Source organism: Oryx dammah, unplaced genomic scaffold (assembly GCF_014754425.2).
Source record: "Oryx dammah isolate SB20612 unplaced genomic scaffold, SCBI_Odam_1.1 HiC_scaffold_19, whole genome shotgun sequence".
In the NCBI taxonomy this organism is placed as follows: domain Eukaryota; kingdom Metazoa; phylum Chordata; class Mammalia; order Artiodactyla; family Bovidae; genus Oryx; species Oryx dammah.
The window spans coordinates 56,069,091-56,085,410 of record NW_024070203.1 but is presented as its reverse complement, the minus strand read 5'-3'; positions in this window follow the sequence as shown (position 1 = coordinate 56,085,410).

The window sequence follows — 16,320 nt, the reverse complement described above, 5'->3', positions numbered from 1 at the left end:
TATGTATTTTTAATGTGAAACCCATAAATGAACCTGGCATGATGATCGTGACCTAGCCAGTAAACTTGCTTGCTTTTTTCACATTCATCTTTTTAAATATAAGCTTCCCTTGTTTTACCTGGGGCCATACTAGAAACTGAATTCCTGTGGGCCACTCCACGGCTGCCTGTTGATGTCCTGGAAACTTGGCAGCGCCGTCAGCAGCGCTCGCCTCACAGGGAGAAGCTCGTGGAATGTGTTGGGAAGGTTGAATTTTACATCCAAGTCAACAATCGTGTGAAAGAGTCCTGTATGCCTCAGATTTTGACACTTTAAAAAAAATAAAATTATTTTTTTCTGAGTACTAACTACACATTTGATTTGGAGGGGCGTGGGGGGCTGGCAGAGCAGGGATTAGAAGTAAAATCTGAACTAAATGATGTGGGCATGACTTTCGGCCCCTGCGTATGTGACTCTGGAACCGTCTTATTCCAGCGCACTACCTACCACTCTGAGTCTCTTAAGGAGCACACTGTAAATGTGTATAGGACTGAGAAAGAAGATGTTAAAGACATAAATTATTGTTTAGGTATTTCCTTCTTTGTAAACTCAGAAATAAGCTTGTGGCTAGCACGAGATGGCTACTAAAGACATAATTTGTAGGTTACTAGGAACAGCCTTTCAAATATGTTTCATTCCAACTTTTTGTAAAACTGGGGAAAGAACCTCCTAGTAATGAAAAAACAAAACCAATAAGAAACTTCCATAAACACTTTCTAAAAGAGCATGCGTGCTTAGTCATTCTCCAGGCCAGAATACTGGAGTGGGTAGCCTTTACCTTCTCCAGGGGATCTTGGCATCAATCTGACATCTGCCCTAGAGTGTTTGCTTCTTGCCTATAGTATTTCAACAATTTTTATGGGAGGAAAAAAATGCACATTTTTTATTTCTTGGAAAAATGAAGTATTGAATAAAATTATCAGAGGGGCCAATTTGGTTTAAAGAGATGCATTGGTTTTTGAGACAAGCTCATAGCTCTGTGGTCCATTTCAGCATTGACTTTACTGTGTGACCTTGAGCAAATGATTAATTACTCTGTGCCTCAGTTTCTCCATCTACAAAATGGGGATAATGATACCAACCATTGCCTACCTCATAGGGATGTTATGGGGACAATTGAGACAATATAGATACATACAAATGCTTTGAACTCTGGAAGAAAGGTGCTATATAAATTGAAATTGTGTTGTTTTTGATGATCCAGTTGTTATGTTTAGAGTTTAAATAATAGCAATAGTGTTAGTTATGTTAAGAATAAGTTTCAATTTGATGCATATTTACAATTCTCTTCTGTGGCCAGATAGCGATCATCATCCAGTAATGGTACTGAAATTGGTATTTGTTTTCTGTGTGTTTCTGCCCATAGTATTTCTATTCTGACTGTTCCCAAAAGGCTGGAGTTTAACTTGTCATATCTTGTAGTTTACATGTAATGAACCTTATTCAAGCTGTATATAGAAGTATAATTACATGTAAATAGCAGGTACGTTGTAATTAAAGGCACTTATCAAATTCTCTTTGTTCTTTTTTAATTGCAATAAAGATCAGTTTTATATAAAAGCTTGTTTAAGTTCATTTGATATTTGGGAAGATCAAGAATGGCTAATTTATATGCCCTGAGGGCATCACCAGGGTTGGGAGTTTTAACAATCAGCTCACTGCCTGGCAGGAAAAAGGTTGTGCCTGAGAAGCAGGCAGTGGAGCTGAGTAGTTAGAGCTGCCAACTCTGCAGAAAAGAACCTGAGTTTGAATCCCAGCTCCAGGGTGACTTTGAGGAAGCCATAGGACTTCTTTGTGCCTCTGTTTCCACTTAAGAAGTGAGGAATCATAGATAGCCAATGGGAATTTGCTGTATGGTTCAGAAAACTCGAACAGGGGCTCTATATCAACCTAGAGGATGGGGAGGGAGATGGGAGGGAGCTTCAAAAGGGAGAGGTTATATGTATACCTATGGCTGATTCATGTTTAGGTTTGACAGAAAACAGTAGAAGTCTGTAAAGCAATTATCCTTCAATAAAAAATTAATTTTAAAAAAAGAACAGGTAATACAATCTAACATTGTTGATAAAAGTTACTGTTGGTAAAAATTAACATTTTGGGGAAATTTCTCTAATAAAAGTCTGTCAAAGTTCAAAAAAAAGAAAAAGAAGTGAGGAATCATAGTAGAGAACCTATTAATGGGCTTTCCTGGTGGCTCAGTGGTAAAGAAAACACCCGCTAATGCAGGAGAAACGAATTCGACCCCTGGGAAGATCCCACATGCCACTGAGGAGCTAAGCCTGTTCACCGCAGCAGTTGAGCCCATGTGCCCTAGAGCCCGCGCTCCACAACAGGAGAAACCCACACACAGCAGCTAGAGAGCAGCCCCTGCTCACCACAACTGGAGAAAAGCCCATGCACAGCAACAAAGACCCAGCACAGCCAAAAATGAGCAAAATTATATGAAAAAAAAATCACAAACCTACAGACAAGGTTGTCTCAACCACCCCTTGTGAGGTACTGAACTTGGTACATGAAGATGCTGTTGTTTAGTCACTAAGTTGTGTCTGACTGTCGGTGACCCCCATGGATTGCAGGTTCCCTGTCCTTCACCATCTCCCAGAGTTTGCTCAAACTTAAGTCCATTGAGTCAATGATGCCGCCCAACCATCTCATCCTCTGTCGTCCCCTTCTCCTCTTGCTCTCAATCTTTCCCAGCATCAGGGTCTTTTCCTGTGAATCAGCTCTTCCCATCAGGTGGCCAAAGTATTGGAGCTTCAGCTTCAGCATCAGTCCTTCCAGTGAATATTCAGGAATGATTTCCTTTAGGATTGACTGGTGTTTGATCTCTTTGCTGTCCAAGAGATGCTAGTGTGTGTCAATGGCTCAGTCATGTCCGACTGTCTGCAATGCTATGGACAGTAGCCTGCCAGGCTCCTCTGTCCATGGAATTCTCCACGCAAGAATACTGGAGTGGATTCCCTTCTTCTCCAAGGGATCTTCCTGACCCAGGCAGTGAACCTAGATCTCCCACATTGCAGGCAGATTCTTTACTGTGAGCCACCAGGGAAGCCCTTTGAAGATGCTAAATGCTCTGTAAATGCTCACAGACCCTCTTCACAAGAAGTCTGGGGAAATGCTGATGGCATTTACCCATGTGGCTAGGCATTCCTGTGAAGAAATGCAAGTAAAGAGCAAAGAATGCCCCAGGCCATGAGGAAAACCCACCTGCTTGAGGGCACAGGAGTGTTACCCAGCAGGAAGTCTCAAGGCAAATGGCTCTAGCCAGCACCTGACCCTAGCTGCCTCTCTGCTAATCTCCAAAGGCAGACCTAGGGGCCAAAAGGTGACTCAAGGGAGGGTTCTCTTAGGTATGCTCCTGTCTCCTTTGTGTCTGTGCCCCTCAACTTATCCAGGATACCCCCAAACCTACAAATTGCCTCTAATAAGACCCCTTTGACCTGACCTCCACCTTTTCCATGCTCCCTCCTCTGCCCCATCCCATCTGTGCAATTATAAACACTCACCCTGATCCAAATTCCCCTGGACTGACCTGCTTATTTTTGTGGAACCAGGGCCTCCCTATGCAGGTTACTCTCCCCACTTACTCCTAGACCGTTGACAGTTTAAGGGTTTGCTGCCTTCTCAGTCTTGAGTCCACACCACCGACCTCTTGAGGGGAATTTCCTCATTCCCCAGAGCCGTTCGGCCCACTCCATTCTGTGTACTGAGGCTCCCAGTTAAAGGTTCGCTCTGAGTCTTTGTGTCACGGGATCAGGTTTCTCACTTAGACTACCTGGGGAAACAGACTTTCTGGGGCTCAGCAATTTGGTAGATGATCAGTCACCTAGGGAATGGAATAGTCTTGGCAGTTCTGCAAAAGATGAGCTGCCAATTCTAGGACATGCATTTTTGAGAGGGAGTGGGAATTCCAAGACCCTGGTTAAGTTGAGCCAGACACAGTCCACCCTCCTTTGTTATTTATAAAATTAATTCACTGGTCTACCTTCCTTCCTCTGTGGATCTGCACTAGGATTCTTCTCAAAAAAAAAAAAAAAAAAATTTTAATGACACCGGACACCACTGTCCCTTTACAGTCAACATCTTCAGTGTTTGCTCTCATCTGAGATGACTCTTAAAATCTCGAGGCTGGACCTCGGGGGCTCCAGAGCCAACTGTTTACCAGGAATCACATCTGTTTCCAGGATCTGTTCCGTCTGCATGTCCTGCTGTCATCTCGAATGTGACCATTCTGGAGTGGAGAGCGTCTTTCCCAGCTGTCCCCCTTGCCCTTTGAGGCATGGTTTAGCTTAAGTGTTCCCTGTGACATATACTGCAGTTCACTGCACACAACACGCACCAAATAAATGTCTGGTCTGATTTGAATCCTCATACTTCTCTATGTGAGCAATTTACAATTAAGGAAAGACTGAAAGGATAAGCCAGAGAGAGAGAGCGTTCCAGACATGCAACAAACCAACTTCCGTGGTGTCACCAGGATTAGCCTTCCAAAAAGCAAGTTTGGTTTGTTTAGGAGAAAGAGAGACTTCCTGATAAGGTAATTATTTTAATACTATTTCCTAGGCACTATTCCAGATTCTGCAGATATCACGGTATATAAAACAGGCAAGAATCGCTGTTCCAATGAAGCGTACTTTCCAGGGAGGGAAGGGAAGAAATGATTTTCAAAACAAATTCCAGATCATAAATGTGATGAATGAAATAAGATGGAACAAAGTAAGTAAAATGGTGACGAAATAGAGAGTAAGTAGTGGTTTGGGGGTGAGGGGTTAGGGGAGCGGGAAGAGATGCTGTGTTTTATCTTCAGTGGACAGGAAAGGCCTAGATGACTAGGAGCATCCATATAAAATATGGGAAGAAAAATATTCCAAGGAAAGAAAATAGCAAGCGTAAAGGCTCTGGGGAGGAAGAGTGGATGGTATGTTCCAGGACCACAAAGGAGGCAAGGGTGGCTGTAGCACAGAGGTGCAGAGTAGTAAAAAGGGAAGTCTGAAATGCAGGTGGAGCAAGAACCCATGCAGCAGAGAAGATAGGGAATGGTCCTGTGATTCTAAGAGCAAAGAGAAACCGTGGAAAACCATAAACAAAAGTTTGGGGATAAATGGTCTTCCATACGAAGAATAACATAAAATGGGACTCCCGATTTACAACATAAATGAAAATAAATTTCAAATGGATTAGAAAGGCAATCATAAAAAACATGGTAAAATGATAGCTATAATAATACAAGCGTGCAGTTTGTCAGCACATTTCTATATGCATTTAATTTTGGTTGATTTCCAAAACAGCTGCAATGAGTTAAATATCCTTAAATAATCTTTATCTGTACAAATGACCAAACTGAAGTACGGAAGAGTTGACTAAATTGCCTAGGTTTCATTGACAAAGATGGGATTTAAACTTAGTTTGACTGCTGTCCTGAGCTCTTAATCATTATTGGTCTATGTGAGATTTTCATTATAGTTTTGAAGCAAAAGATTTCTGAAGCTGTTGACCCGTGAACAATGTGGGAAATTAGGGGTGCTGACCCACACACAGTCGAAAATCTGAGTATGTATAAATATTTATAGTCAGTCCACCATACCCTTGGTTCCACATCCCCAATTCAACCAACTGTGGATTGAATAATACTGTAGTACCTATTTACTGAAAAATCTGCGTGTAAGTGGACCCACACAGTTCAAACCTGTGTTGCTCAAGGGTCAACTGTCCACAAAACCACAAATAATAATACCTTTAAAGGACCCCGATATGTTTGACTCCATAAATTTACAAAACTTCTTTATAAAAGTTTAAATATATCCCTCAGTGTAAGAAGCAACATTTGTAAGGCCAACAGTATCGGTTTTGTTTGTTGCCATATTCTCATTTCTCCAGTACTGTGTATCCACATAGTAGGAGCTCAGTAAACACGTATTGCAAGGGTGAGTGATGATGCAGGCAGGTGACAGTGAAGAATCTGCCTGCAACGTGGAAGACCCAGGTTCGATCCCTGGGTTGGGAAGGTTGGAGCTTGTACTGTAGGATGCTGAGACTGGTTTGGACAGAGCAGAGGGAACAGGGAAAATGAAGGTGCTCATTGCAGACATAAGCAGGTAGTAGAACAGAAGGAATCTGGTAACTGACAAGATCTAGGGGATTGGGGGCATAGATGAAAACTCTTGGGTTTCAGATAAATGATGATAATATTAATGAACTATAAATAGAGATGGAGAAGGTTTGAAGGGGGCTACATAATGACTTCAGTTTGAGCTTTGAATAGTCATATCTCCATTTCCACAACTAGCAGTACAGTATTTACCTATTAGCTTTCTACCTATTGGTTTCATAATTAATCAATAAAATTGCATTGAGCTTCCTGATGAAAGACATTATGTAATATGATGCCATGGGGCGAGAGGGCAGAGATGTAAACTCTCCAATCATAATAAATTGGAAAACTATGGAGTCTGCACTGAAACAGGATTAAACATATATGATCTGAATCTGTGGGTCCTTCCATGTGAGGGCTTCAAGAAGGGATTTGCTGAAAACTCATAGCTCTCTTCCATCAATAGTTTACATTAACCCCAGTGAATAAGTGTTAGGTTATATATTAATCACCCACCACCAGGGCTGGATGAAAGACTACAGTCACTGGAATGAAGCCTACCGTAGTAACTGAATAGAGGCTCAGTAAAAGAGAGAGCCAGCTGGCAGTTAGCGGGAAAGCAGAACACACAGGGAATAAAACTCAACGTGACAATATTTAAAATGAGGTAAAAATAACTTTCCCACAAACATATTCCCTATTCTCTCCTCTTACTCATTACTCATTAATGACTGGGAAGCTTTTGAAAATGAAATGGTTTTAGTTCAGAGATTCTTGTCAATTATAATTACTCTTACTGTGTTTTTCCTGCATGGCTTCCATCCTGTGGCGTTTCTCCCTTCATTCTTTTGCAGAACTAGTTGGATCCAGTGACCTTCCATTGTCCCCCGTGACTTTCACTTGCTCATCATCTATATCTTGTTACATGGGGAAAGGTAAAACCAACCGATTGACTGTTTCTTCAGGAAAATGTTACATATTCATATCCTTTGGCCCAGTGGTTTCCCACTGAGGCTTGAAATCCAGCAGCCATATGCATGCCGGGCTTCGTCTTGACTGCTTCCTAAGGCAATGCCCTTTCTCCCCGCCTTGGTGATACCGCGCACTCTGTACTCTGTGGCTAGGCTGCGCGGTGTCAACTACGGTCAGGTCACGCTCTTTTGAAATGTAACAAACCGGTGCCCGTATCTAGTGGGAAGTCCCAGGATGGCTGGAAGTTTCTGTGGAGTGTGGGACCTTGGGGGCACAACATTCCTTATTGGACCATCCATCTCTCTTTCTCCTTTGCCCCTGCAACTGTTCTCCTTCCTGTTCTTCCTGGATCCAGATCCCATCTTTCAAATTTCCCCTGAAGTCACTTCCACAAAGCACTTCTGAAGGTGACAGATTTCACCGCAGGTAAAAATTAGAACCACATACTAAGCACCCGGACTGCACCGCAGGTGCCCACCCACCACGTTCTTCCTCCCAGCACTCCCCCTCTCTATCTCCTGATTTGAACATGCTGTGCAATTCCATTCTCCGCTCCCAGCAGAGCCCGAGACCATCCATGATGTGTTCCAAGACTAATTAATGGGCTCCCGGAGACAAAAGATTATCTACTCGGGGTCTATCTCTTTGCAGCAAAGATAATCAGACAGTGGCTTTAGCATTTGGCTTCTTCTCTTTCTACCAAACAGCCTGTGCAGAGCTGATTAACTACGTCTACAAAGGACCCACATCAAAGTCATTTAACCAACTCACTGAAACTCCATCTTTGTTTGCTTTAACAAAAAAAAAGATAGACTTCACCATGTGGCTCCGGTTGTAAATAACATTTTAAGTTCTGTTATGTCCAAGTGCATCTCTATGCGCCTCCGCACACAGGTCCTTCCCTCCCCACCCCTACCACCACTCTCAGGGCCAACTGAGCACTGGGTTCCATTCAATCTTGCATTCATTCGTCCAATAATCACTGAGTATTTAATGTGCCAGGCACTCTGTTTCTCTCTAAAAGCAGTAGGACTACAGTTGAAGAGAGTGGGGCTTAGTGTCTGACTCCGAGTTTCTCCGGAGAAACTAAATACCATCCTGTATATCTGGGACACAACAAGGAGGTAAGGTTTCCACCACAATCGGCTTAGTGTAGAGTCTGGGTTATCTTGCCCCACCCCCAAAATCCTTCAGGCTTTACAAATAGAATGTTAGAGCTAGAAGGGATCTTGTGAAAATGTTAGTCACTCAGTCCAACTCTTTGCGACTCCATGGACTGTACTACGCCAGGCTCCTCTGTCCATGGAATTCTCCAGGCAAGAATACTGCAGTGGTTAGCTATTCCCTTCTCCAGAGGATCTTCCCAACCCAGGGACTGAATCCACGGCTCCTGCATTGCCGGTGGATTCTTTACTATCTGAGCCACCAGGGAAGTCCCAGAAGGGATCTTGAGCTCAAGTAATTCATCTGCCTCCTTTCTCCATGGAGGCCCAGAGGCCTCAAGAAACCATGTGGGTTTCCTCTGGAGTTCTGTTCAGTGAGTCACCACCATACACAGCCCTTGGGAGACACTACAAGAAGGGGTCATAGGAGAGTCAACTTGGGGAAGGGGGCCTGCAACCTTACTTTGATGTCAAAGACCAGAGTTCAAGTCCCAGTGATGCCACTTGTTCACCATTTAACCATTGTCAGGGTAACTGATCCCTGTCTACATCACCATGCGCATCTCTAAAAATAGGACAACACTCACCTCAGTGAATTACAGTAAGTCCTCCACATATGAATGAGTTTTGTTCAGAGTGTGAGTTCCTAGGTCCAATTTGTTTAAGTCCAACAAAGTCAGTTTAAGTGCCCAAATAAAACAATTGGCTATATAGTACTGTACTATAATGGGTTATAATACTTCTCTTTTTTTTGTTTGGTTAGACTTCATTTTTTTTTTTAACTTTATAATACTGTATTAATTTTGCCATACATTGACACACAAATTATACATAAAAAGAATTTTAATCTCACAGTACAGTACCTTGAAAAATACAGTAGAACAGTACAACAGCTGGCATACAGGGGCTGGCATTGAGTGAACAGGCAAGAAGAGTTACTGAGGAGAGAGAGGAGGTGGGAGATGGTAAAGCTGAAGGATCGTCAACAATAGGAGACAGAGGGCAAGCTGCAATGTCATTCACGCCTGACATTGATGGCACAGGTTCTGGTTCCTTGCTGGAACCAGATGCACAGATGCACACTTGCATCTTTGAAAGTTCGAAACTCGAAAGTTTGTATATAGGGAAGCCCTATATGGGACCTGCTGCTGCTGCTAAGTCGTTTCAGTCGTGTCCGACTCTGTGTAACCCCATAGACAGCAGCCCCACCCCTGGGATTCTCCAGGCAAGAACACTGGAGTGGGTTGCCATTTCCTTCTCCAGTGCATGAAAGTGAAAAGTGAAAGTGAAGTCGCTCAGTCGTGTCCACTCTTATCAACCCCATGGACTGTGGCCCACCAAGCTCCTCCATCCATGGGATTTTCCAGGCAAGAGTGCTGGAGTGGGGTGCCATTGCCTTCTCCATATATGTGACCTACTGTATATCAAATAACATTAATCATATAATATTAATGAACGTGCCTGGCTTATTTGACTCCCAGCGTGTCATTTTGCTGTTGTTGTTGTTCCTTCAGAGATCTGTCTGTCCCTTTACCCTGGAAAGAAGAAAAGGTGCTCATTTATCACCATCAAGACTTTTTAATGGCTTTTTTCCCTTCCCCCAACCCAGGTCCTATACATGCACTCACACTGGCACACATGCACACGCGCACACACACACACACCGACTCCTTGCCTTGGGCACGCTCCAGCAGCCTGCTCTCCGGCATTCACAGTGGTGGCAGCCACCCATCCCATGAGGGGCTTGCCATTAACCCCAAGGTCTGGCTAAGGTTTCCAGCCACCACCTGCCACATCACACCCTCCCTGTTGGCTCCCGCAGGCCTGAGAGAGGGTACAATGCCAAACACTGCACCGGAGACGCTTCCTGTCTGGCTTTAATTAATTTCTTTGTTTCCCTTGAAAAGACATCTTTAGTTGTCTAATCCACACTGTGTTTTGGCTGCAGTACAAACCTCTAATTCAGCTGCAGAAAGCGGTTCACTTCTAATTTAGCGACAGAGAGGTGAGAAACAGCCCCCTTCTCCTAGGATCTGAGGCAGGAGCAGAATGGTGGGTGGTGTTGGTACTTCTGAACCTACCAGACAGGATTCAGAAGGATTAAAGATTCTCCATTTCTGGGTACTTGACTCATTTAGGAATATTTCGAAAATAAACTACCAGAGTACAATAATAAGATATTCCTTCTTCAGTCCAGGATCACTCATCTGATTTATTGTGGGTGCGTTTTAGATTAAACAATGCTGGTAATAACAAGAAAGGACACGTCAGTGTCTTCTGGAAGATGGATCTAAGCACCACTAGGGGGATCTTATCAACAGCTATAGAAATTCAAGACAGGGCTTGAGCTCTCTCAATGCTAAGTACAGAAAAGTGTTAGTCGCTCAGTCATGTCCAACTCTTTGTGACCCATGTAATGTTGCCCACCAGGCTTCTCTGTCCATGGGATTCTCCAGGCAAGAATACTGGAGTAGGTTGCCATTCCCTTCTCCAGGAGATCTTCCTGACCCAGGGATCAAACCCAGTCTTCCTGGTTTGCAGGCAAGTTCTTTACAGAATGAGCCAGCAGAGAAGCCCTAAGTACAGAAAGACCAGCTCTGTAGATGCAGCCGTCCTCTGGCAAGCATTCAACTGATATCTGTTACATGGATGAATGAACAGGAATGGGGTTGCTGCATGACACCATTTTTAGCCACTGATGTAGATTCTCTTGATCCCACTTCATGAAAGACTCTTCTCAAAAACCTGAATTAGAGTACTAGTCTCTAAACTCAGACCTGTATTTCCCAACTGGATAACAGCTTGTACCTAATTCCCTCTCAGACTTGCCAGCAGCCTTCTGCCTTGATGGTTTCTCTCTGCAGGGCTCAGTAGCGATGGAGGTGGGGAGTCTGGTCTTTCCCTCTCCTCACCTGGATCCACTTCTCTTGCTTTACCTCTATTGGCTACCTCAGGCCACTCCAGGGTCTGGGAAGAGTGAAAGTGTAGGAACAGAAGGTGAAAATAAAAGAGGTAAAACACCTCTACCCTAGCTGTTCAGTCTCTCTGCCACTGCAGGCAACCAAATTCTGTCTCTCTGAGGGGGAGAATCAGTGGGACCTTCAGAGGTGGCCAAAGGGGACGTGTACCGTGCACTGGAGTCAACCTCTCACCCCGGCCTCCGTTCTTGCCCCTCGGTGCTACCCTGCAGCCTCAGACAGGCTGAGTGAGGGCCCCAGTGGGCGGGTCTCCAGGGCTGGGTTCTTCCTTCTGCTTTATGTTTTGGTTTTTTGGCCGAGAGGCGTGTTGGATCATAGCTCCCCGACCAGGGATCGAACCCATACTCTCTGCATTGCAAGGCGAAGTCTTAACCACTGAACAGCCAGGGAATCCTGGGTTCTTTCTACACGGTGCTCTTGGGTGTCTGTGAGCTACCCTCATTCCCACATCCTCTGTCCCACCCAAGAGTGCAAGCACAGCCTCTCTCCTCACCTGCTCGCCCATATAGCTCCTCGTAGCCTCCCAGCTTCCGGTTAACAAGGTTAGGATCTGGTCTGGTCTTTGGGGGTGACGTCACTTCCTCCCACAACCTCTCACCGCATTCACCCCCACCCCCAGTGGCTGTACTGAGGTGGGTAATAACACATCAGCCTCAGCCTCGATGGGAGGGTCCACCCTGGCCATGGACCTTGCCGATTGCTACTCTTGACTTCTTCCCTCCCCAAGACTGGGGGCGGGGTGGTTTAACAGCCCCGGCAGCACACACAAGAAGGGTAAGACACAAGCCCAAGCACCTTATCCTCCTGAAGGTGCAGATACTGCTGCTTTCCATGGCAAAATCACTGGTTTTGAGTATTTCCAACATTCTAATGGTACAGAGAGAAGAAAAAGTGGTTCTGTTCTGTCTGCTTCTCTGCAACCAATCTGGGGACTGCCACAGAACTGAAGTCATCAAACCTGATTCACCAGCCCCTTTCTTGCTGGCCAGCATGCTGGTTCCAGCCTCTCATTTAGACACACAAAATGTGTTCCAAGTTGCTGCAGTCATGTCTGACTCTGCGATGCCATGGACTGTAGCCCACCAGGCTCCTTTGCCCATGGCATTTACCAGGCAAGAATACTGGAGTGGGCTGTCATTTCCTTCTCCAGGGGATCTTCCCGACCCAGGGATCAAATCTGTGTCTCCTATGTCTCCTGGGTCGATAGGCAGGTTCTTTACCACTAGCGCCTCCTAGGAAGCCCCCAGACACACAAAGGGTAACCCCTTAAAAGTCTGACCTTTTTCTTCCCAAGCGAATAGGGGGCTACTTGGGAAGCCAAACTGAGGGGCTGGATTCTTCCTCTTTGGCTAAGGGAGAGAAGTGACCAGTCATCCCCACTGGGGATTTGAATCTCCAGCTGGTAACCCAGAGATGGGAGGGACAATTTGAGGTCAGATACTCTGGAAAAAACAAGGGTGTACAGTGTCCCAAACATTTCTGTAACATCCTCCTTGTGGGTCTTGAGGCCCCCATGCTCCCTTATTCCCTGATGGTCCTTCAGCCCCTCAGCCAATCTCTGGGTCCTCTAGATGCTCCCAAGACAGAGGTCACTCCCCTTGATTGCCACCTTGGACACAGTGGGAATCCACCCCTCACTTTACTCCTTCTACCTGTGAGCATTAAAGGAATGGAAACTAAAACTGGCTACATTTGTTTGGGAAACATCCAGAGAATTTCAGAGTCTCTCAGCTCTAGGGATTCACATTCCCCATCTTGAAACATTTGCTCTAGTCTTCTGTAGTTTGGTGAAATGATGGCACCTCGCCCAGCCTGAGCCCTTTGGTTACACGCACAATGGTCTTTTCAGTCAAGTGTTGATTTACTTTTAAGCCACAGTATAAATCAGGTGGAAACAACCCCCATCTCCTTTTCACAGAATCAGAGAAGTCAGGATGGAGAAAACTTCACAGATGGTCTAGCCCAACACCCCCATTTTATAAAGGAAGCAAAACCTTCTTCTTGGGAAAAGTACGGGAATTCTCTAGGAAGACTTGCCCTTTGTTCCAAAGGTAGTCATGCCTTAAACCAGGATTAAAAACTAATTTCCTTTTCTCCACACTATGGGGTGTGTCTCAAACTTAATTAGATTAATTTTTTCCTACAAATCCTAAGGTTGCTCTACCCTTCCTTCCCTACCCCACACCAGAGCCATGCTGGGGTTAGTCCCCCAGGCTGCTGTCCCTCTTCCAGGAACACCTGCCCCATTTTCTCACCTAACTATTCCTACTTGAAGGGGTTCAGAACATGCTACCCCAAAATGTGTCACTTTGGCATGCTGACTATTTTCAGTTAAAGACACTTGAAAGGGACTTCCCTGGTGGTCCATGGTTAAGACTTTGCCTTCCAGTGCAGGGGGTGGGGGTTTGATCCCTGGTTGAGGAGCTTAGATCCCATATGTCTTGAAGCTAAGAAACCAAAACGTGAAACAGAAGCAATACTATCATAAGTTCTATAGAAGACTTTTTAAATGGTCCACATTAAAAAGAAAAAAAAAGACACTTGAAAAACTGCAAATGCAAGGAAGGCACCTTGACCTTCCTTTTTCTTCCAAAAAATAGGAGCTTAAATTCCAATGTGAATAGTGTTCTCACTACCAGGAGAAAGAAACATTCTCTCCACCAGAGACAGGGAGTAGATGCCTAGAGAAATGTGACAAGCAAACTCTGTTAAAACATCTCTTATCTTCCTTTAGATTCCCCATATGTTTTGGTTACTTCTATACTATAGCAAAAATGGCTGTCCTTTGTTCAACTTGCTGTAGTAACACTTGGGCCTAGTCATTTGTTTGAGTCTTCATTTTTCTTCTGGCTCCATATAAATAAAATTTATATGTGTTTCCCCTGTTAATCTGTCTTATGTTAGTCCTCCCTAGGAAGGTAGTGGAAATTTTTACCTGCCTTCCACGATCATCCTGCCCAAGGCTGATACCTACAAGAAACCCTCCCTGATTCCCTAGGAGAGGTTCAATAATTCCACAGTGCTGTGCTTAGTTGCTCAGTCGTGTCCGACTCTTTGCAGCCCCATGGAGTGCAATCCACCAGGCTCTTTTGTCCATAGGAATTCTCCAGGCAAGAATAATGGAGTGGATTGCCATGCCCTCCTCCAGGGGATCTTCCCAACCCAGGGATAGAGCCCAGATCTCCTGCATTGCAGGTGGATTCTTTACCGTCTAAACCACCAGGGAATCCTAACCTTCATTAGGGAATGTACCAGCCTCTATGACAAGTGGTTATTTTCTCTTCCCTTTAGTAACACTATGTTGTTGTTATTATTCAGTCACTAAGTTGTGTCCGATTCTTTGCAACCCCATGAACTTCAGCACACCATGCTTCCCTGTCCTTCACTATCTCCTAGAGTTTGCTCAAACTCATGTCCATTGAGTTGGTGATGCCATCCCACCATCTCATCCTCTGTTGGCCTCTTCTCCTTCTGTCTTCAATCTTTCCCAGCATCAGGGTCTTTTCCAATGAGTCAGCTCTTCCCATCAAGTGGACAAATTATTGGAGCTTCAACTTCAGCATCAGTCCTTACAATGAATATTCAGGATGATTTTCTTTAGGATTGACTGATTTGATCTCCTTGCAGTCCAAGGGACTCTCAAGAGTCTTCTCCAGCACCACATTTCAAAAGCATCAATTTTTCAGTGTGACACAGAATTAGTATCAATCAAGGTGGAAGAAATGGTTTAACATTTAAACTCCATGAAGATAAATATTATTATCTGTTTTATTTGCTCTGAATCCTCAACATTTAAAACAATACCTGCTATATAGTGGGCTCTCAATAAATTTTTTCAAATTAATGAGTGAATTAATGAACAAAATGTCTGGGCAGAGACTCAAATATGGAGCTGAAATGACCAGAGAGAAGAGCAAGGTCCCTTACACTGGCTAGCAGAGCAGCTCTTCCCCAAGGAGGTGAAGAAGAGACCAGAAAACGTGAGGTTCTAAGATTGTGGAATTGCCTTCAATCTAACCCTCAGAAACCCTCTCCAAAATTGCAAACGTGCACATTTCCCAACACAGCTATGAAGACAGGAGACGAGATAGAAAGATGCTGCCTTTGTGGCTACATATGAATTCCAGATGTTTGTTGGAGCAGCCTGGCCTATGAATGATGGATAAGGTCAGTTTGACCTCTTTTTCCATGCCTGCAGAGGCCCAAAGTCTGCCAAATTTTTTCCTTTATTCTCATGACCACTATTGGCTTCAGCCCATGCCACTGCACTCAACCATATCACTTAACTATTTAAACATCAACAACAAAAACAAAAACTCTCTCTAGTTTTTAATATAATAGACTTCATTTAAGCATTTGTGGTGTGAGGGATGCTTACAGGGTTTCTAGGGAAAAGGGAGAAGAGAGATATGGAATGTCTGCCAGCCACTTAGTTTTCAGTCCTTCAATATCATTGAATTCTCATTAAATTTCCTTTTTTTCTGTACCTCTCTCTTACATACACACACAGAGGAAACAAATTAAATCCCCTCTTTGTCTGTTTAAATTCTGGTTACCTTTTCTCCCCAGCAGCTTACTGAGGATCACCTGCCTTAAAAGGTTTTGTGAGGCGGGACCAAGATGGTGGAGCATGAGGACACTGTGCTCACCACCCCTCAGAACATAACAAAACTACAGCCATATACACAACAACTCTTGAGAACATACACTTGAAGACTAGCAGGATGGCTTCTCCTAATAACAAGGCTGTAAAGAAAGATCCACGTGGAGTCGGTCAAGGAGGAAGAGAAGTGATCTTGTGGGGACTCACGTCCCTAGTGGGAGATCCAGAAGAAAAGGAGGATGTCACAGGCTTGAGGGAACTTGCTGAGAAGCAAGGGGCTCAAGCTGTGTATTAGGCATCCCAGTACTGGGGTCTCACACAGGGAAGATAAGCCCCCTCGTTATCGTTGTTCAGTCACTCAGGCGTGTCTGATTCTTTGTGACCCCATGGACCGCAGCTCGCCAGGCCTCCCTGTCTATCACCAACTCCCGGAGTTTGCTCTGACTCATGTCCATGGAGTCAACAATACCATCC